The 22,059-nt window shown below is 37.0% G+C and overlaps 1 long non-coding RNA gene across 1 annotated transcript; it reads right to left on the bottom strand.

Annotated features, from left to right (window-relative positions):
* Nucleotides 1-464: 464 nt before the first annotated feature.
* Nucleotides 465-20,628, bottom strand: LOC130455139 (uncharacterized). Its single transcript, XR_008913065.1, has 3 exons — nucleotides 20,508-20,628; nucleotides 18,300-18,457; nucleotides 465-3,475 (listed from the first exon to the last, which is right to left on the bottom strand). It is a non-coding gene; the product is annotated as an uncharacterized LOC130455139 (long non-coding RNA).
* Between the last annotated feature and the right edge of the window lie 1,431 nt (nucleotides 20,629-22,059).

The following is a 22,059-nucleotide window of genomic DNA, read 5'->3' as shown; positions in this document are numbered from 1 at the left end:
TATCAGATCTCAAAATGTACTATAAAGCAGTGGACATCAAAACAATATGGTACTGACTAAGAGACAGGAGGGAGAATCAGTGGAATAAACTTGCCATAAGTGACCTCAACAAGACGGTCTATGATAAATCCAAAGATCCCAGCTTTTTGGACAAAGAATCCATCATTTGACAAAATCCGCTGGGAAAATTAGAAAATAGTATGGGAGAAATTAGGTTTAGATCAACATCTCACACCCTACACCAGGATAAACTCAGAATGAGTGAATGACTTGAATATAAAGACGGCAACTATAAGTAAATTAGGTGAACACAGAATAGTATACTTGTCAGGTCTTTGGGAAAGGAAAGATTTTAAGTCCAAGCAAGAGTTTAAAAAAGTTACAAAATGTAAAATAAATAATTTTGATTATATTAAATTAAAATTTTTGTACAAACAAAACCAATGCAACCAAAATTAGAATGGAAGTAACAAATTGGGAAAAAATATTTATAACAAAAACCTCTGACAAAGGTCTAATTACTCAAATTTATAAGGAGCTAAATCAGTTGTACAAAAAAGGAAGCCATTCCCCAATTGATAAATGGGCAAAGGACATAAATAGACAATTTTCAGATAAAGAAATCAAAACTATGAATAAACACATGAAAAAGTGTTGTAAAATCTCTTATAATCAAAGAAATGCAAATCAAAACAGCTCTGAGGTATCACCTCACACCTAGCAGATTGGCAAAGGAAAGAAATAAATGTTGGAGGGCATGTTGTAAAATTGGGACATTAATGCATTGTTGGTGAAGTTGTGAACTGATCCAACCATTCTGGTAGGCAATTTGGAACTATGCCCAAAGGACACTAAAAGACTGCCTGCCCTTTGATCTAGTCATAGCACTGCTGGGTTTGTACCCCAGAGAGATAAAAAGGAAAAAGACCTTTACAAGAATATTCATAGCTGCGCTCTTTGTGGTAGCAAAAAAATTGGAAAATGAGGGGATGACCTTCAATTGGGGAATGGCTGAACAAACTGTGGTATATGTTGGTGATGAAATACTATTGTGCTCAGAGAAATAATGAACTGGAGGAATTTCATGTGAACTGGAACAACCTCCTGGAATTGATGCAGTGAAAGGAGAAGAACCAGGAGAACATTGTACACAGAGACTGATACACTGTGGTACAATCAAAGGTAATGGACTTCTCTACTAGTAGCAATGCAGATCCAAAACAATTTGGAGGGACTTATGAGAAAGAATGCTATTCCACATTCAGAGGAAGAACTGTGGGAGTAGAAACACAGAAGAAAAACAACTGCTTGATCACATGAGTTGATGGGGATATGATTGGGGATGTAGACTCTAAATGATCACCCTAGTTCAAATATCATAATATGGAAATAGGTCTTGATCAATGACACATGTAAAAACCAGTGGAATTGTGCATCAGCTATGGGAGGGGATTGGTGGGAGGGGAGGGAAAGAACAAGAATCTTGTAACCATGAAAAAATATTCTAAATTAACTGATTTTAAAAAACTAAAAAACTAAAATAAAATGAGCTGGTCTCTGATATCATAAATGGGCAAAAGATACCGTTTTTGGATGAAGAAATGAAAACCATATATGTGTATGTGAAAAAAATGCTCTAAATCACTACTGATTAGAGAAATGTAAACAAAACAACTTTGAGATATCATCTCATGCCTATCATATTGCCTAAATTAGTAAAAGGGCAAAATAGCATACTGAAGAGAATGTAGAAAAATGGGGACACTAATACACTGTTGGTGTGACTGCAAACTGATCCAACCATTTTGAAGATCAATTTGTAATTATGTCCAGAGAGTTATAAAACTATGTATATGCTTAGACCCTGGATTGCTGGGTCTGTTTCCCAAGAAAATTTGGGGGAAAGGAAAAGAACCTATATATTCCAATAAATTAATAGCAGTTCTCTTTATGGTGGGAAAGCACTGGAAAATGAGATGTCCAACAATTGAGAAGTGGCTATTCAGATTGTGGTATATGGTTGTTATGGGAAACGACTGAAAGGTAAAAAAGGATGAGCAGGTCGATTTTGAAAAAGAGGCTTGGAAAGACCTACATGAAGTAATGAAGAGTGAAACAAATAACACCAAGAGAATATTATATATAGCTACAGATTTCAATTTCCAAAAAATGAACTGAAAAATAGAAACATGGAAGACACAATTTATATATACATAGCTTTTTTTTTTTCAGGTGAAATCTTCTACAGTGTAGGGAGGGTAGAAAGAGGCTGAGATACCTGAGAATAAATATATTCAATAATTAAATTAAAAGAAAAGAATAGCATAACTTCATTTCATAGGATCATGGGATCACAGCCCCCTCTCTCCTACCTACTGTAAACCTAAAAAAAATCTCATCTTAGTTTATAGCAATCCAAACTTATATCCCATATATACAAACCCTTCTCTCTCCTGCCCACACAAAAGACAAATCTTGAATTCTTTTACTGATATCTTCCTCTTCTTTTTCTTCTTCTTCTTCTTTTTTTACAACCCCATCATAGACCAGATAAGAATTTGGTTTAAGTTTTACCCTCTCTCCACCTCATCTCCAAATTCATTTTTGTATATCCTTCATTTAAGAAGCCCTGATATAGAGATAGACGGATAAATGATAGAAAGATAGATAAGATTTTCATTCTTCCCCTCCATACTTTTCCTTTAAGTTCTTCAAATGATATGGTTCTGTCTCTTCCATATTCAATGGCCTCTCCCCTTGAATCCCAGCCTTTGTCTTTTCAATGACCTTTATTCCAGGTATGACTTAAAAGCTACATTATTGCCCCTATTATAGCATATGAACATTGAATTTTCCCTTACTTACCACTTTACTTAAGTTTAGCTTTGAAATCTTCCTAATGCCCCCATAGAAAGTGTTTGGAAGGCAAGGATCAAAGATCTAAGGCTGGAAATGACACCAAAAAGCAATCTAGTCCAACTTCAACCTTTTACAGATTGAGAAACTGAGGCACAGGGAGGTTAAATGACTTGACCATATTACTGCCAGAAGAGACATAGCTTAATATGTGAAATTCTGGTTAGAAATTCATCCCCATGACCCTAAATGCATTGTTCTTTCCACAGAAAAATATCTCATCCAAGATCATAAACCTAAGAAATCTTAGAGGTCATCAAGCCACAAAATCACAGAATCATAAAATTTAAGATATGGAAGGGACTTCAGTGGCCATTATTGTACAACTTCTTCATGGTATCCAACTCCTTTCTCTTCAATCTTAAATCCAATTGTAAAAGCAATGCATTCTTTCATGCTTCATCATCCTGACAAGAGTTATCTTCCCTCCACCTCAGATACCATTTTTCTTCTGCACTGGGGGCTTCACTTCTGATTCCTTTAGGAGTGATCATTCTTTCTAATAATCTGGAATGTGGAGAGTCTGTTCCTTGCCTTCAGGAGGGAGATTAGCTTCCCCCTGGAAAAAAAAGGTAATACCCATTCACCTGTGACATAAATACAAATATAATACACTCTATGCAAGTCACTGAACAATTTTCCCTATTATTCTATCTTAGATAAGATTTCCAATCTTAAAAAAAAAAACTATTTGTGTTTATACTTAAAACCAAGGGTTATTAACATTTTTGTATGCTAGACACCTTTGGGAGTGTGATGAAAATTATAGACCTCTTCTCAGAATAATTTTAAAGAGAAAAATATGTAGGATCATAAAATAGACAAATTATATTGAAATAATATGATTATCAAAAAGAAAAAAGATAAGTTTATGCACCCTCCCCCCAGTTGAAAACCTGTGATTCAAAACTAGCTTGTCCTCAAACAGGATAATATCTTCTCTTATTACTTGACAACCCTGTTCAACTTCCTTTCCTTAATCTTCCTCTTTCATGAAGTGGTCCTGCCCACAAATTCACTCTATTAACTTGGTTTACCTTCCAGTTATTCCATTTGCCTTTTTTCTTCTTGTGGTTCTACTTTGCTCTTCAAGTTCTTCTCCCTAATCCTCCTTATCCTTTATAATCTTTCTAAATTCTGTGTTTTTCCTTGATAATGCTCCTCTTTCAACCTGAAAATAGAATCTTCACTAATATCTGGGCCACCTAGAGATTATTCTCCTCCAAATTTTCCTTATTTTTCTCCCAAATTTATTTTCCCCTCATTAAACCTTTGACCTTTTTCACTAGTCTAAACTCCTCCGAGTCATCTAAATGAATCAGTTCTCTTTTTCTCTTTCTCCTTTGTTCCACTCCTTTTCCCACAATCTTCCCCATAAAAGCCAGAAATAAAAAATAGTAGCTTGACCCCTTCATTCTACAGAAAAAAGAAACCGAGGTTTCAAATATGTCAATTTAGAAGAGAACTGGTATAGGTATTAGCTATTCCCTGAGAGTGGCCAACCCACAGCAACTCCTCTTCCTCCTCTTTAAATCCCTCATAGTGTGGTCAATCCTGCATGCCTACAGCCAGTGCACAGTACAGTTCAACTGCCCCTATCAAAGATAATGCAGCTGACAAGTCACAGCCTCCCCATCACCCCTGTCCAGAGTGCTGACAAAAATGACTCAACCCAGTATTTTTGCACATATACCTCAATGCTTATAGTGTATGAAATACTCCTTACTACAGCTGAAACCAATACATATTTATAATCAAGAAATGCTTGTTAAAAAAATGAATGTACTCTAGTGCACAATAAAGAAATGTCTCAACAAGATATCAGGAGTTTTCCAGCTGAATTGAATCATTAACAAAGTAATTGTGCTTGCTGGAATCTATATAATGCTTTAAAATTTACAGAGCACTTTGTATACATTAGCTCATTTGGGCTTTCACAAAACACTCTGGAGTATAGCAGTGTTGTGATTACATCCATTTTGCACAGGAGGAAACTGCAGATTAGAGAGTTGAAATGAGTTGCTTAGGGTCACCTAGCTAGTTACTGAGATGAGATTCAAACCCAGCTCTTTCCCACAAACAACACTGCCTTTTAATATAGTCCCCTTCGCTGAATACTTGAGAACTGGTTCTTTTCCTTTCACATTCCCAGCTAATGTTTGATTATTACAGTGCAAAAAAGACTTTGTTTTAGAGCCTAGAACAAAAAATGCCAAGAAGCTTGTCTTTCTTTAGGAACCTATGGAGTTAATTAACGTTCCTCCTTTTAAAAATCACACAATTGCTTTTAAGTACAGCTAAAGAGCAATGTTTATATTACCTTAAATTCAATCTTTAATTAGTGATGGCAAGATCAGTAGGTGTGCAAATGAAACCGGAATCACAGCCCAGACTATTGCTGCTTCTAGAGGTGTAAATGAATGCCCAGTGGATTTTTTTTTAATTGCGTGAGAACAGACAAGGAAATGTCTCCATAAAACTGTCACTTCTACAGGGAAAAGTGTTAATTTTATGCTAATGAAGATTTTGTAAAGTACACTTAATTGAAATCAGCAACAGGAAGAATTTTACATATGGAAAAAGTAGCAAGAAGCTCATCAGAGCCTGTCCAGGTCACTGATTACTTAGTAGCTCTTTCATTTTCACTTGAACCCCACCCAACCCCAAATCTAGGCTTCTCTCTCCATCTCCCCCCTTAGACTTTCCTTATTTTAAGTCTCTACACAAGGAAGTCAGGCCAAAAAAGTGAAACATCAGACTTGAAAAGGAGCTCCTTAGCCTAAGGCAAGAATCTGTCCTTTGGGTCAGGATCCCAAAGATCGTCAATAATGCATATAGCCAACTTTCTGCAGGAATTTCTATAATAAAAGTCTTAAATGTAACTCAGCTATGATCTCATTTGTTGTATTTCAGTTGTTTCAGTTCTATCTGAGTCTCCTTGAACCCATTTGGGGTTTTCTTGACAAAAATACTGGAGTGTTTTGCTATTCTCTTCTCTGGCTCATTTTACAGATGAGGAAACCAAGGCAAACTGGATGACATGACTTGCCCAGGGGCACGGAGCTAGTAAGAATCTGAGGCTAGATTTAAACTCAGGTAAATGAGTCTTCCTGATTCCAAGCCCAGTGCTTTATCCATTATGCCACCTAACTTTGCCTCAGTTTTAGAGAAATGCAACAGAAAATAGGTAATAAAAATGTAACAAAAATGAATTTAATTTTTAAAAAGAAGGTAACAAAATGTAACAAAGTCTAAATTTAGTTATCTACTTAAAGATGTGTTTGTATTTATCTAAGAGAGAGACAGAGTCATGAGACAGACAGACCACTTGGGGAGGGAGAGAAAAATGGGAGGGATAAAATTCTTTATTATTTTCAGAAAATTCTAATTTTTAAGAGATCTCCAAATCAAATGTGATGAATTGCATTATTTTCTTTATTATAATTATTCACTTTAGGTAGGGATTTGAAATTATGCTATGGTTTGTCTTTAAATAAATGAGTGTCCAAAGAATTCATCATTTCATAGGAATGCTGCCTTTGAGGTCAGAGAACCCAGGTTAAGAGACTGCCTTTGCCTTTTTCCTACCATGGTGGTCTGGAGTAAATTCCTTTTTTTCCTCTGGTCATTAATTGTAAAATAAAGGAGTTAGGCTCACTGAAATCTAAGTGTGATTTCAATTGTAAATCTTTAAGATTATAATCCTTGTAGTCAATCCAGTTTATAAACCTAAGTCTAGATACTAAACCAGGCTGGTTCAGTCAACATCATCTGTCATTTGGATGAAATGAAATTTCAGTTGTCTCCTTTATGCACCGCCGCGCCCCCCCCCCCACTCAGCAGTTCAATTCTGAACTTAAACATCAGAAAAGAGTATTTCCATAGACACAGCAGAACACAAAAAGAAGATTCTATATGAAAATGCAAATTACTATTTTATACCACTTGCTCTTTTTAAATATATTTATGAGAAATTCTATATCACTGTCAAAACTGGCCTGTTTGTTTCATTCTGAATTTCTGCCTTTTTTCTGGGTATTTGAAAAAATTGTTTCCATAGCCCCCCTTTTTCATAATTATTGCTATTCTCCCATACTCCCCAATCAAAACTCAAAGAAAAAATCTTTTGAGAAATAAACATAACCAAATAGACCCAATCCCCATAATGGCAATATCCACAAATATTTCTTCATCTTGTGTACATTACCTCCCTATCAGGAGGTTGTAATGTATTTCATAAGAGGTCCTCTGGAACTATGGATTGGCCATTCCATTGATCAGAATTCTCAAGTCTTTCCAAGTTTTGGTTTTTTGTTTTGTTTTGTTTCCTGCAATAATTCTGTCCTTGAATAAATTGTCATTTTTGTTTCATTCTGCATCAGACTATCAAGGATTCTCTGCAAGTTTCTTTTTAATTGTTTCTGAGATCATCATCATCATCATCATCATCATCATCATCAAATTTATATGTTATCTTAAGGTTTACAGTGTAGTTGACAATATCTCATTTAATCCTCATTATAGACCTGGGAAGTGAATGTTATTAGTGTCCCTATTTTACAAAGAAAGAAACTGAGGCAGACAAAAGTCAAATGACTTGCCCAGGTGTGGAAGAGGCATGGAGGAAGAGAGAATTTCAAGCATGCAAGAAACAAAGCTGGGGACACCATCTGTCAATCAAGGTGAACATTCCAAACAAAATGTTCCCAGGAAAGGCAGTTGGAGCCTGGCCAGAGGGGAGATGAACTGAGACATCTTCTCTGGGGTTTTTGACCAAGAAAGAGACTGACCTTTTCTGATCTAGGCAGAGAGAGACCTTTGGGAGGGACTTCTGGAGTTAATCTGAGAAGAAATTAACTTTTGTTGGTGGCTTTATGTAATTGGAAGAAGAAATAACATTTAACAGTTGTCCTCTATCTCTCTGTCTCTGAGTCACAGTTGGGTCAGGACTGACATTTTCCACAATCCTCCTAATTCTCCTTGTAGATTAGGGGCAAACCTCATCCCTCTCACCTCAATCCCCATTCTGTTGTTCCCAATAAAACCCTTTACTTGAGAAAGGAAAAGAAAGGAGTTTTTCCTCATAAATCTCACAGTCCACTGGGGGGGGGGGGTGAAGCCAAAAGGCTTCAAGAAGAGGGTGGTGAAGGGAGGGATTGAAGGGAGGAGGAGGGTAGGAAATACCTTGATCTATTAGCCATCAATAGGCAACCCCAGAGTACTCCCTCTAGCAGCATCTCTCTCTATCTCTCAGAAGTACCTCTATCTCCATTACACATAGTGACTCACAGGTTCCCCTAGTAGCTCTCTAGTCACTGCCAGAGTATCCATTTACTGCAACCAGAAATAGCTCCACAAATTATCATCTTTAATACAATCTCTATCTGAAAAAATATTTCTATCTCCATTATCTCTCCATTATCACAGGGTCATCCAGCCAGAACGTGTCTGAGGCTGGATTTGAACTGTCCACTATATTATTTATTACATTTATGTGTCACAATTTGTTCAGTCATCCCCAGATTGTCTAAGAGGAATCTAAGGTGCTCCTCCCATGGATTCTAGTTCCTTGTTTGTTTTTTTACCCTTTCACTTTTAATCTGTCATTTTGGTCTGGGCTAGTACTAGGGCAATTCTTCAGGACTGGTACTGGCCTGCATTAGTAGGGGGGATCTCTTGATCCAAGAGAATCCCATGGGTGTAAAATCACAGTCTCTCTAGCCCCTGTTTTCATACTAACAATTTGTCAATTAAATCCCTTTGGTTCATCTCAAGACCCTCAGAAGATAATGTTTTATCTGTATTTTTGTGATACCCAAGCATGAAAGCAATAATTTTGGAAAAAAATATTTTTACTTCTTCATGTGTCTAGGGTAGCCACCATTAATCCACTGAAGGAGGGAGGGAGGGAGAGAAGGGGGGACAGAATCTTAGAAAAATGGGTTTCTTTCTGAGAAGTTAGAGGTCAGAATTGTTCAAAGAAATCAGGAATGAATGTAGAGTTGGTGAAACAAACCCAGGGGGAAACAGGAGACTTGGAAACTGAAGTGTCATCATTATCATTCTCCACAAACAGGTCTAGGCTAGCATCTCCCTTTCCTCTTGCCATTCTCTCTCCTGGCAAGTTTTGAATGGGGACCTGGAGCAGTAGCCAGGAAAGGTTGAAGGAGGCAAGCACTGTCTTTCTCTGGCTCAGACTCTTTCCCTCAGGTAACTCTATCTGCCTCTATCTCTCTCTCTTTCTGGTTTTGTCTCTCATCCTGTGTGTGTATGTATGTCTCTTCCTCTTCTTCTCTCTCACTCTTCTGCCCAAGGCAACCAGATTTTCTCTAAGGTCAGAATATGCTGATTCATACTTTCTGTGCCCTTAATGACAGCTTCCATTCCAGCTTCCTTAGGTAAAAGAGACTCGGCTGCAATAGGAACAGACTATGGTCAACCATAATGAGAGACTGCTTCTTATTATGTCAATGTGTTTACATGTGCTTGTCTTTTCCTTTTAAAATGTGTTTGTTTGTTACATTAAAAATCCCAGGTAACTCCCTCCTTCCCTTCCTCTTCTTCTTGCACTAGAGACGGAATCACTTGGCAGAAATGTATATGTAAAATTCTGTCTTGCTTGTTTCTTTTTACCAATTCCTTCTCTGGAGATGGACATACAAAAACATCATTCTAGTAATATTTCTACGTCTGTATATAATGTTCTCTTGGTTCTGCTCATTTTACTTTTCATAATTTCACGGAAGTCTTTTCATTTAAAAAATAACCTGCTTGTCATTTTTAATGGCACCTTAGTATCCCCTCACATCATATGCCATTCCATCATGATTTTCTTCTCCCTCAGCTGACACATTACACATGGCATTATTATATCTGGAATGAGGATTTACTGGAAAAAAGATATGAAAGAATCTCACATGTAGAACTGGGGGGAGGGGGAATAGAGCTCAAAGGGTTCCAGTCTTTTGCTTTACAGAAGTGGAAACTGAGATTCATAGAAGTTGTATCCAAAATCATACAGGTAATAAGTGGCAGATAGAGTTTGCTGTCTCCCATCACTATTTCTGCAACATCAGATCTTCGATTACATGTAAAGATCCCCGTGTTTAATTTTTGAAGGGATTTTCAGGGATTTAACCAAAATTCTTCAGCATGGTCAGCATTGTTAAAGACGTTAGTAATGTGATATAGTGGATAAAGCGCTAGACTTGGAGTCACTTACTAGCTGATTATACTCGGGTCCATAAATAAGCATCTTCTCATAATGCTGCTGCCCCTCATTTTAAAAAATATTTTTAAATTTGATTATTTATTTTTGACATTCTCTTTTTAAATTTTAAGTTCCAATTTCTCCTCCCCCCACCCTTTACCCACTGTGAAGGCAAGTAAGCAAAAGTAAGAGCAACAGAAACCAAGTGAGAAAGTTGTATTTCAATTTGCACACTGAGTTCATCAGTTGGGAGGTAAGTAGAATTTTTCATCATAATTCTTGGAATTGTCTTGGGTCATTGATCAAAGTGGTCAAGTCTTTCATAGTTAATTATGATTGTGACATTGCTGTTACTATTCACAATGAACTCCAGGTTCTTCTTACTTTACATTGCATCAGTTCATATAGGTCTTGCCATTTTTCTTTTATGAAACCACTCCCAATGTCATTTCCCATAGTACAATAGTACTCCATCATAATCATTTGCCACAACACTTTCTGCCATTCAAAAATGATAAGCATCCCCTCCATTTCCAATTTTTACCACCACAAAAGAATGGCTATAAATAGTTTTGTACATATAGTTCCTTTTTCTTTTATCTCTTTATGATTCAGACATAGTAGTGGTATTGCTAGGTCAAAGAGTATGCACAATTTTTATAGCCTTTTGGACATAGTTCCAAATTGTTATCTAGCATGATTAGACCAATGCATTACTCCACCAACAGTTCATTAGAGTAAATATTGTTTGCTGATCTCCTCTAGCATTTGTCATTTTGGATAGATATGATACCTTAGAGTTCCTTCAATTTGCCTTTCTCTAATCAAAAGTGTTTTAGAGCATTTTTTTCACATGACTATAGATAACTTTGATTTCTTCATCTGAAAACTGCCTTTGACCATTTATTAACTAGGGAATAGCTCATATTTCTATTAATTAGACTCTGTTCTATACTCATTGTGTTTTTGAGAAATGCCTTTATCAGAGAAACTTGCTATAAAATTTTTGATATTACTTCATTATCTGTGGTACCTTTTAGCAAAATGTAATCATATTGATTATCCCTTTCAATTAGGTCTACTTTTCCTTTTGATTTTTCTAAAGTCATGGCTGCTAGCTCTGCCTTTTTTTTTTAAATAAACCCTTACCTTCAGTCTTGGAATCAATACTGTGTATTGGTTCCAAGGCAGAAAAGTGGTAAGGACTAGGCAATGGGGGTTAAGTGACTTGCCCAAGGTCACACAGTTGGGAAGTTCTAGATTTGAACCCAGGACCTCCCATCTCTAGGCCTGGCTCTCAATGCACTGAGCTACCCAGCTGCCCCCTGTCTTTTTATTAGTTCAGCTGAAGTGTATTAGATTCTGCTCCAACCGCTTATTTTAACTGTCTTTATGTTTCAAATATATCATAACAATATATTGTCATATTTTAGTTTATAATCCATTTTACTATCTGATACCATTCTGTGATAGACAGCCAGGCCTGAAGATTGGAAGTCCTGGATTCAGATCTAGTCTCAGACACTTCCTAGATGTGTGACCCTGGGCAAGTCACTTAACTCCAACTGCCTAGCCCTTACCTCTCTTCTGCCTTGAAACCGATGCTCAATATTGATTCTAAGATAGAAGGTAAAGGTTTAGAAAAACAAATTAATCCTTGCATAAATAAAAATATGATGCTATTGGTAGTGAATATCCTGTTTTCCCTGATTCAGAGTTGAACCTAAAGTATGGCAAATCTGAACCAATAGACCAGTCCCACAATATTCCAGGATGGTGGATAAATCTAGAGCAGCTCTCAAAAGAAGAAAGAGGCAGCTAGTGGCTGATTGCTAAGAATCATTTAGCCTGATGATCAGCTATCAAAGACCTGGCTATTTTGATCAATAGAATAAAGGGCTCATGATAAAAAAAAATGCTCTCTACCTCCAGAGGGAGAGCTGATGAACTCCGAGTGCCAAGTGAAGTATAATTTTCTCACTTTATTTGTGTTTTGCAATAGGGCTAATATGGAAATATGTTTTACATTATTTCATAAGTACAACTGATATATTGTTTGCCTTCTAGATGGGTTGGGGAGGGGCAAGAAAAAGGGAAAAGATTTGGAAATCAAGATTTAAAAAGAATGTTAATGGGGGCAGCTGGGTGGCTCAGTGGATTGAGAGCCAGTCCTACAGACGGGAGGTCCTAAGTTCAAATCTGGCCTTAGACACTTCCAAGCTGTGTGACCCTGGGCAAGTCACTTGACCCCCATGGCCTAGCCCTGACCACTCTTCTGCCTTGGAGCCAATACACAGTATTGACTCCAAGACGGAAGGTAATGGTTAAAAAAAAAAAGAATGTTAATAAATCATAAAAAAATAAATAGGGGGGAAAAGAATCAATTAGCCACAGGATGTCAATTCCACCCACCCCCATTTTTAATAACACCTTCAGGCTATTTGCTGCCTGTCTAAACTATCTTTTCCCTGCAACACTCAAGCTATGATGTTTATGCTTTCCTTAACCTGAAGAAGCTGCTTTGAATGTTTCCCACATGTCTGCTCTATAGAAGATTTACAGAACTATGGAAGGGGGCCTTTGAAGTAGATTGTGACTTGTCCAGCCTAACACACCTCCCTACAGATGATCCTGTCCCCATAAGTTATTCAAGCTGTTATCTATACTTCTCTTCTTCCCCAGAACCAGAAGGGAGACACCTGACTTTGTAGATAGAGGACTGGAATTAGACCTTAATCCTACCTCTGGCATTTGGTAAGATCATGGACAAAAGTTACTTCCATATTCTATGAGCCTGTTTCCTCTTCTGTAAAATAAGAATTGATATTTGCAGTATTGGGATTGTTGTGAGATTGAAATGAAAGTCTGTAATTAAAAGCACCTTATAGACTTTGGAATGCACAATGAATGTAGGTCATTATTATTGTGATCATCATCATTATCATCATTTAACCTAACATCCTTTTGGTACAGATGAGGGGGGGAGAAAAGACCAGAGAGAGTGACATCTGTGACATTGCTTGTGCAAAGTCACAGAACTAATTAAAGACTGAGTCAAAATTAAAACTCAAGTTGTCCCAAATTTATTAACTTGGGCTATGCCACAGTAAGTCTCTAATGCATTTTCAGAAGTAATCATGCCACTCCTTCTTTGTGTGTTCCTAGGGAAATCACATGTATGGCCATCTCGCCCATCCGCATTCCCATCCCACCCCTATTCTTTGACAAAAGAAAAGAGAGAAATAAAAGAAAGACATGAAGTAGGGATGAGGGAAATATTTCGATCAAATTCACTTTGAGCAAGAAGCCAAGCTCCGAGTGGCCCACCGGTGTAAATTCCCTGAAGTTTAATAAAGGTATGAATCATCCAGAGGCTGCTCCACTTAACTGGTGCAATCAACCTCCTGTCTCCTCATTTGCCTGGAAACCAATGAAGACAGCAATAGCACCAGCAGTTCCCCACCTGACAGGGAAAGGCAGAATAATTACTGTCGCATTTTAAAACTGAGACCAAAAGTAAATGTTTTTGTAGGTATCTCACTGCAGGGCAATCACACATCCAGGAAGAATACATCCATTGCTCAAAAGAAAGTTATGTATGCACAAGGCCAAATTCACAAAAGTGATTTCCTGCTCTTTATATACTAATGCACTGATGTTAATGCATCTTCTTTCCCTATGAATGCTACATTAAAAATCATTGTAAATGTCACAGTGGGTTGGAAAGAAATGCAAATCAACTCAATTTTCTTGTGAGTCAAATAGTATTTAAATTCAAATGTTCTCCTAGAAGCTTAAACCCATTTTCTTCTCTGTGGCATATGCTAAAATATTTGAATCATTATGTGTACAGAAGATGAAAACAAGTCAGATATGTTAAGCAACTTTAAAACAACAGGGGAAAGATCTATTTTGAGCTAATTCCCAGACAGAGTCTGCCAGGAGCCATTTTCAGGAACATTGAGAAAGCTACCAGTCTTTCCCAGTTTTGTGGCTTAAAAAACAACTAAAAAAAGATAATGAAAGTCATATGAACAGGAAATTTTATTCAGCTTTATGACATGTGTTATATTTATCTATAGACTCTCCTCTGTTCTATCATGTCCAGGATAGCCTCCATTTTGAAGTCTTTCAAGAGAATCCCAGAAGACAACTGAATAAGTTTCAATGATAATGAGTCCCAGATTCATTAAATTTTAAAGATGGAAGGGCCCTGAAAGTTACCTAATTCAACTCACATCTGTAAAAATAAAACACATGTGGCCAATGGTCACCTAGATCCTGATCAAAGATGTCCAAGGAGAAGGAGCTTACAACCTATAAAGGAACCCATTCAATATTTGGAAAGGCTTCATTGTTTTCATTTTAATTTTTCATCAAAAACTTATCAAAAATAATTAAATGTAATGAACTTCTCTACTAGCAGTAATGTAATGATCCAAGATATTTCTGAGGGACTTATGAGAAAGAATACTATCCACATTCAGCGAAAGAACTGTGGAACCAGAAATGCAGAAGAAAAACAACTGCTTGATCACATGGGTTGATGGGGATATGATTGGGGATGTAGATTCTAAACAATCACCCTAGTGCAATTTTCAATAATATATATCAAGATTAAATTTAACTCATTGTGAAAATGAAATTAATTAACTGTCCCCTGGTTGTGAAAATTAAATTAAATTAAACTCCCCTATCCATTTTTAGATTTAATCACCAAAAGTGTAAACATGCTGCTTACAGTTGAATGGGGAGATCTGCCCATTTTTAGATCTAATCACCAAAAGTATAAACATCTCATTTAATCATTAAGTGGGGAGGTCTGTGACCTATGTGTGCAATAGTGGGTGATGAATCAGGATCAAACTGACTGCCCCATGGGCCATCCTAAGCAAAGCTTTAAATGTGATTGGTAGACGTAAAATTAGGGGAAGGCACAGGAAGTGACACAAAATAAAGTGTCTTTAAAAGGGAGTGACAACTTCCTGAGTGGGGTTCAACTTGGACTTTGTCTTCTTCTGGAGTTCCTGAATTTGAGTTGGAGGCTAGTGAAGAATGTGCTGACTGGACCTGAGGCCCTATACATGGTGAGACTGTTCTTGAATCACTCCCTTTGGACTGACATGTGATGAGTGAAAAAAGCTGACTCCTTTCCTGGATTTTCAGAAGAGACTAGCCTTAGGAGAGACCTACCTCTTGAGAGAGACATCCCCAGGTCATCGACTTTGCCAAGACCTCTCCAGCTAAGCTAACTCTCCCTGCCCAGATTGAACCAAGGGCTGGGAGTAAATTACTTAGTGCTTAGGCTAGATAGCTTACCCTATCCTCTCTCTGATTTTCTTACTTCACTCTTTCTATAGTTTATAAATAAATTAAAAATAAATCTCTTTGGAATAAATTAAATTCCTGGTGACCCTATTTTAAATATAATCCATTCAAACCTTTTATAAATAACCCTTTCCCCCTCCCCTCCACATATGGAAATTGATCAACGACACATGTAAAACTCAGTGGAATTGCTCGTTGGCAGCCAATGGGAGTGGGGTGGGAGGAGGGGGAGGAAAGAACATGAATCTTGTAACCATGGAAAAATGTTCTTAACTTATCAATTAAACAAAATTTAAAAAAAAAAGTTTTGTGTGAAGTACAACACTATCAAAGCCCAAGCAATAAAAGGACAAAAATCTTTGAAAAAAAATTAGTAAAAACTAGAAAGCACAAAAATTTTAATAAACCAAGAACAGAAAAGATCTGAAACTCAGCTTTGGCTTCATAGGAACTTTTAAAAGTATATAATGAATTAACTCAATAATACCAACAACTCCCTTCTTATCCTTCTGAAAATCCTTATGAATTTCCTTTTTCTAGCTTACATTTTTTCTTTTTTAAATCACTATCACTACCTACTGCCCCTCCACAATTTTACCTACCACCCCTGAGAATCAAAGCCCTGCCATTAACTACATGAAAATTAAATGCTTCTAGGCAAATAAAATTAATATATCTAGGATGAGAAGAGTGAGGGGAAAAAAACCCAAACCTTTGCATCAATTTTCTTGTATAAAGTTTTGGGATCCACGAGTGTGTATATGTGTGTTTCTGTCACTATCTAAACATTTAAGTATTAATATCCAGATTTACTCTTTCTTAATTAGAATTCCCTCCATCCCTCTCCCAAACCAAACTCCAATGGCCCAGGACTCTTACCATCACTCAAACTGTTGCCATCTTGCTTAACATTCCTCACTACCAACATCACCCAATCCCAGAATTTATTCTTGGGACCCCAAGAGATTTTGTTCTGATTTCAAAACATCAAATCCAATGCTCTTGAGGCATGTGAGCTATAACTTTAAGAATAAAAATCGAAGGTTATGAGATCAAGAGACTAGACTAACCCTCTTCTAGGCTCATTATTTTATTGTTAAACATCTAGCAACTTAGCAATAGTTAAAGCAGTTCTGAGAAGCTTGGTCGTCATATCCTGAGGGACTGGGAGAACTCACTGCCTTTAGACAGTACAGTAAAAGGTTTGTGCCAGCTTGCCTGTACAATTTGGATAACCAATTGCCCATTAATACTTCATCTTGTTCTGAATACGGAAGAATTTCTCACTAAATTGGCTAAGCTTCAGCAGTCTGTCTATGAATGCATTAATCATATGAACAGTTTTACAGATGGATGTTCATCAATAAGGGAAATAGGCTTTGTTTCTCCAATATCAAAGAACTGGTGGTTATCTGCTTGACATTTTATATTTTATATAGGATGTGGGTTCTGTGCAGTACATTTATTACTGTACTGATGGAGTCCACTGATTGGTGATTTGGGAACATTCCTGGAATGCTCTTAGTGAAATATGCACTTTACTATTTACAGTTATGAAAGGACTTCTATGAAATGTAGTGATGAGATCTGTAGGCGTTTCTTTTGGACTTGAGATCTTGAGTGACTGCCAAGGCAAGAAGAGAATACTGTGCCCAGCATTACTGTGCTGAGGCAAGAACCCTGCCCAAATCCATAGGTGTTCAAAAAGGCTACAGGAAAGGTAGACTCAAAGTGGCAGCTGAATTTCTATGATAAAAGACTTCAAAATAAGAGATAATCAAGTTAGGGACAAAAAAAGCTTAACTATAATTCTTCCCAGAACAGAAAACTGAATTTGGAGTCAGAAAACCCAGATTTAAGTCCAAGCTCTGGCATCTTCTCACTGTATGACCCTTCCAAAATCATTTAATCTCTCACTTCAGTTTCTCCACCTATAAAGTGGGAATAATAACATGTAATAAAAGAAAATTTTGCCTCCAAGCCTTCTTATAGGAACTTCAAAGCTCTTTTTAAAACCCTAGCCTTGAGGGAAATGACTATTTCATTTTTTAATCTCAGTATCTCCTACATATAACCTTGTGCCTGATATATGGAAAACAATTAATAGACACTTGCTGATTGATTGATTCTCCCAAAAAATAAAGGACATTCTTTTTATTATTAAAGTGGATTAAAATGAATGACCAAGACATAGCCAAGATCAAGGTATCTTTGGACCTCAGACTGAGGGATCTTCTACTCCTGCCTCTTAATTTGACAAGGATCTTAACCCGCGTAAGGCATTCCATTAGTATTACTAAAATGTAGAAAATTAAAAAAAAAATTAGTTTTTATTAGACACCTACTCTCTGCCAGGAACTGTGCTGAGATCTTTACAAATCCTATCTCATTTGATTCTTAAAATAACCCTGGAAGATAGATGCCATTATTATCCCCATTCTACAGATGGGAAAATTAAGTCAGAAAAAGATTAAGGGACTTACCCAGGGTCACACAGCTAATAAACATCCAAAGTAAAATTTGAGCTGGAGTCTTTGACTCCACACTGAGTCCTCTATCCATTGTACCTTTTAGCCACCTCCAGCTTTCTGCTGTCTGTGTCATCTGTGCATTTGTATTCTATTTTTTTCCACTTTAAAACTTTGTAGATTTTTACTTTTTTATGTCACCTTCATTTCCTAATATATCCCTCCCTCAACCCACTTCCAGAGAGCTAACACCTACAAAAATAAATAAGGGAGTAGAAATAGCTCAGCAAAAATGAACCAATACATCATAAAATTTTATCATTAATTGTAGTATATCCTACCTGTAGTCCCTCAACTCTATTAAAAGAAGAAAGTACCTTCTCAGATCATTATACTTTCACAGCCTTCAACCTAGGACCTTTTTGTTGTTCGTTACTTGTACATTCTTGTAATCATGTATCTTGTTTTCTTGGTTCAATTTACTTTCCATCAGTTCATATAATTTTCTTGTTTCTCTGTACTCATTCATTGGCTCCTATAATGAATAACATTCCATTAATTCAGTGACCATAATAAGCCCCCAATTGATAGCCACCTATTTCTTTTCAGTTCTCTATTACTATGAAAAGAACTGTAATGAATATCAGGGTATATGAGACCTTTCTTTTTATTACTGACTTCTATGGAATAGATGTCTAGTGGTGGGATCTCTGAGTTAAAGTCTACGGATATTTTAGTGACCTTTTAAAGATATTTTACTTTCCCAAATGCATGGAATAATGATTTTCCAACATACATTTTTTGAATTTAGTCTCTTTCTTAGCATAGTTTTGGATTGAATATTATAAAGGGTCGACGTCTATAAAAAGTTGCCCAGAAGATGTCTAGGTTTGATATCACATTGTTTCCTTCTGCTCACCTGCTAGAGATTTTAAAAATCACCTAGAAAAATAAAATAATCCCATAAATTTAATGTAATTGGATGTCAGAGATTGGTGAAAAGTTGGTAAGTGATTAGTGCCAAACTTCTCACATTACCAACGCATCTGTTTTTAATGTTTCCTCCAAAGTCTTATTAAATAGTATGGATGATACCATCACTGCAGAGAGAAGGAGAGAGTACCCAGAAGGAACTTTCAATAGATTTGATGAGGTTGAAGTAATTTCCATCACAAAAATCCTGGCAGACCTGACTTTTGCACAGAAAGCTGTCAGGAGAATTCCCTCCTGGGTCTAGTCATGACCTAGAAAATGAAGGGATGGCATTCAAATGATCCTAGTAAGTCTTTTCTTCTCTTGTTTTTCTTGGCTCTATTACAAAAGTTCCAATGGACTGCTTTTAATTGTTTCGGGAATCTAGAAAGGAAATAAACACATTCTTCTGTGGCCTCCTGGATTCTTTATTTATTTAATATGATCAAGTGACACTGCAGGGAGCCAAGGAATAAATCCCAAAAGAAAGCTTTACTGTTTAAGATAGCTTTACTTTTGAAATCTTTGATTTGTGTGGAAAGTAAATAGCTATCTATTGTTGTAATTAAATAAATCTGATTTCTGAGTTCAAATTTTAATGCTCTTTTATAAAAGGTTGTTTTACTGGCTATGGTTTTCAATCATTCCCTTCCTAAACATCATCAGTCAAAGCATATCCATTGAGGCAAAAGAGAAATCCATAATGATTATGTCAAAAGAGCAAAAATAAATTTCTTAAAATTCAGCATAATATTGTTATGGTACCATTACCCCTGAAATTCAATGTTAACCAATCTTAAGAGCACCTAATAAAAGTCTAAAGAGGTAAAACATTTATCGAAAATGAAAATTAGCTACTACCCCTGGTCTGTATCATCATCACTGTTTAACTCATGTCCTGACATGATTTGGGATTTCGAATCCCTGTCTGGATTGATGGCTAGACAAGCCGATCACAATTTTCATTCCACCGTGGATCGTTCTATCATTTGTTTTAGTTTATCCAGCCCAGGCAAAAGACAGTCTCCAGAAGCATTTTCTCTGGTTTAAAAGTGTTCTCACCCCACATACCCACTACACTGCCTTCAATACAAAACTGCTTTGGAAACCAAGCATTCATTGGCTTAAAACAAGGCATCTGCTGTTAAGGAGATTGATTATTCCAGGGCCTGACCTAATTGGGAGATTAGATATGGTTCTCTGCTCTGGACAGCATGGTTTATAGAAAAATGGGGCAGAAAAAAAGAGGGGGAGGACTTTTCCTGGGCTCTCACAGATTTTTACAAAATTGGAACTAGAGCAAACAAACCCCAAACGGTGGCAAATTCTGTTTCTAATGATGGCAAAAGGAGTGATATTAAAAGAAACAAATTTAGTGAATGCACCCCGCCGCATTCTCCTCTGCAACAAGGTACTAAGCATTTCCATGCTTTGCATCAGCCAAGCATCACCCTATAATGTGCCACTGAGCCAATACTCCTTTTTTCAAGACAAGAAAGAGGAGTCAGGGAGATTAAGCAAGTCCACACAGCCATGGAACTGCTTTCTTTCCTTGAGGTGTGTTAATATGCATGCCTCCATCTGATGGGGACGGAGATGGTGGGGAAACTCACTTGTTTCACACAAAGAAAGCTTCCTGGCCATCTTGAGGTTGTATCCATTTCCATGTAGCTCCTGCCTTTGAGGTGTCAGGGTTTTCTGAACACAGACATCACCTCATAGCTGGGACTAACCAGACCTTTGTTAATGCTATTCACCAATATCTCAGACTCGGGTCATCCATCCAAAACATGACAAAGGACCCAGATTCTCATGGAAATTGCACACCCCAAAAGGACTGCCCCCTTCGTCCATGCAGAAACAGATTCATGACCTGCCCCCGTTATTTTTGTTCCTATCTTTTGTTTTCACCTAATCTGTCATGCTCAGGGGGCAAAAAAAAAAATGCTCACTCACAGGCTTAAGCAAAACTTTATGCTTTTATATGGACCATAAATCATAGGAACAGCAACCTCCCTGGGCAGTCAGGGATCACAAACAAGGTAACAAATGGGGCTGTTCTTAACCCAGAGAGAAAAAGGCAATTTTAGCAAAGCATCCAGAGTTTCCACAAGAAGAGTTTGTTTTCTCTGCTTATTTTTTACCTTTTCTTCAGCATCTCAGATAAAACAATCTTTGATTGTTCTCCTTTACTGAAGGAAAGAGGAAGCGGTGTTGAAGCAGAAGAATCCAAGAAGAAAGGGCATAGCTGAGGATTTATTATAACACTGAGTCAGATCATGATAGTGTGCATCAGTAGGTGCTTTTCTTATACCTTAGGAAAAAAACTAGCAAAGTCCTCAAAAGTGCAGAAAATCACTTGGGTGACCTGGTCAACTTGGAAGCTAGGTTGTGGAAGCCAAATGCAACAGGGGAGGCATTTTGGAAATATACTAGATCCCAGAATTCTTTTATTTTATTTTCCTGCTAAATAAATGTTCATAATAACCTTTTATGACCAGAGGTATGCTGGAGCCAGCTGGAAAAGACTCATAAGAGCCCATTGTTAAATTTTCAATGTGAGCATTTACACCTAAGAAATTGGCAGATGCCACAAATCATAACTTGATTTATTATTTTGTTGGTAACTTAGACTAAAGAAAAAGATGGAGAAAATGTTAAAAATGCATATGAAACTGAACAGTGTGCTCTGTAGTCATTTTTTAACGCAAGAAAGTACATTGTTAAATATTTGCCAGCAAATCACTATCACTATCCCAACTGAATAAGGAGGATACTAAAATCTAGGTTTCACAGTCATAAAAAATGAAAGATTTTGTTGTTGTTTAACACTAGGTCTCCCTGTCTTGATCAGGCAAGAAGCATAGGAGCTGCTTCAGAGTCTGAGCTTATTACCAGTGAGCACATGAGTCTTGGACCAGTTTGTCCCTCCTTAGGTAACCTAATTGGCTTACGTCAATGCAGGATTCTGAGTTCAAGAGATATGCTCATCTGAGCCTCCTCTGTAGCTGGGATTACTGCTCTGTGTCAGCAATAAGGAATGATTAAGACAGAGTCAGAATGTTGACTTTATCTGCATGATTCCTACCAGTGTGGCCTTGGCTACATCACTTAACTTCAGTAAATCCTCTTCTACTAAAGTAGGGAGTTGGCCTAGATGAGCAT

The sequence above is a fragment of the Monodelphis domestica genome, chromosome 6 (assembly GCF_027887165.1).
Source record: "Monodelphis domestica isolate mMonDom1 chromosome 6, mMonDom1.pri, whole genome shotgun sequence".
In the NCBI taxonomy this organism is placed as follows: domain Eukaryota; kingdom Metazoa; phylum Chordata; class Mammalia; order Didelphimorphia; family Didelphidae; genus Monodelphis; species Monodelphis domestica.
This window is presented reverse-complemented; position numbering and strand designations above follow the sequence as displayed.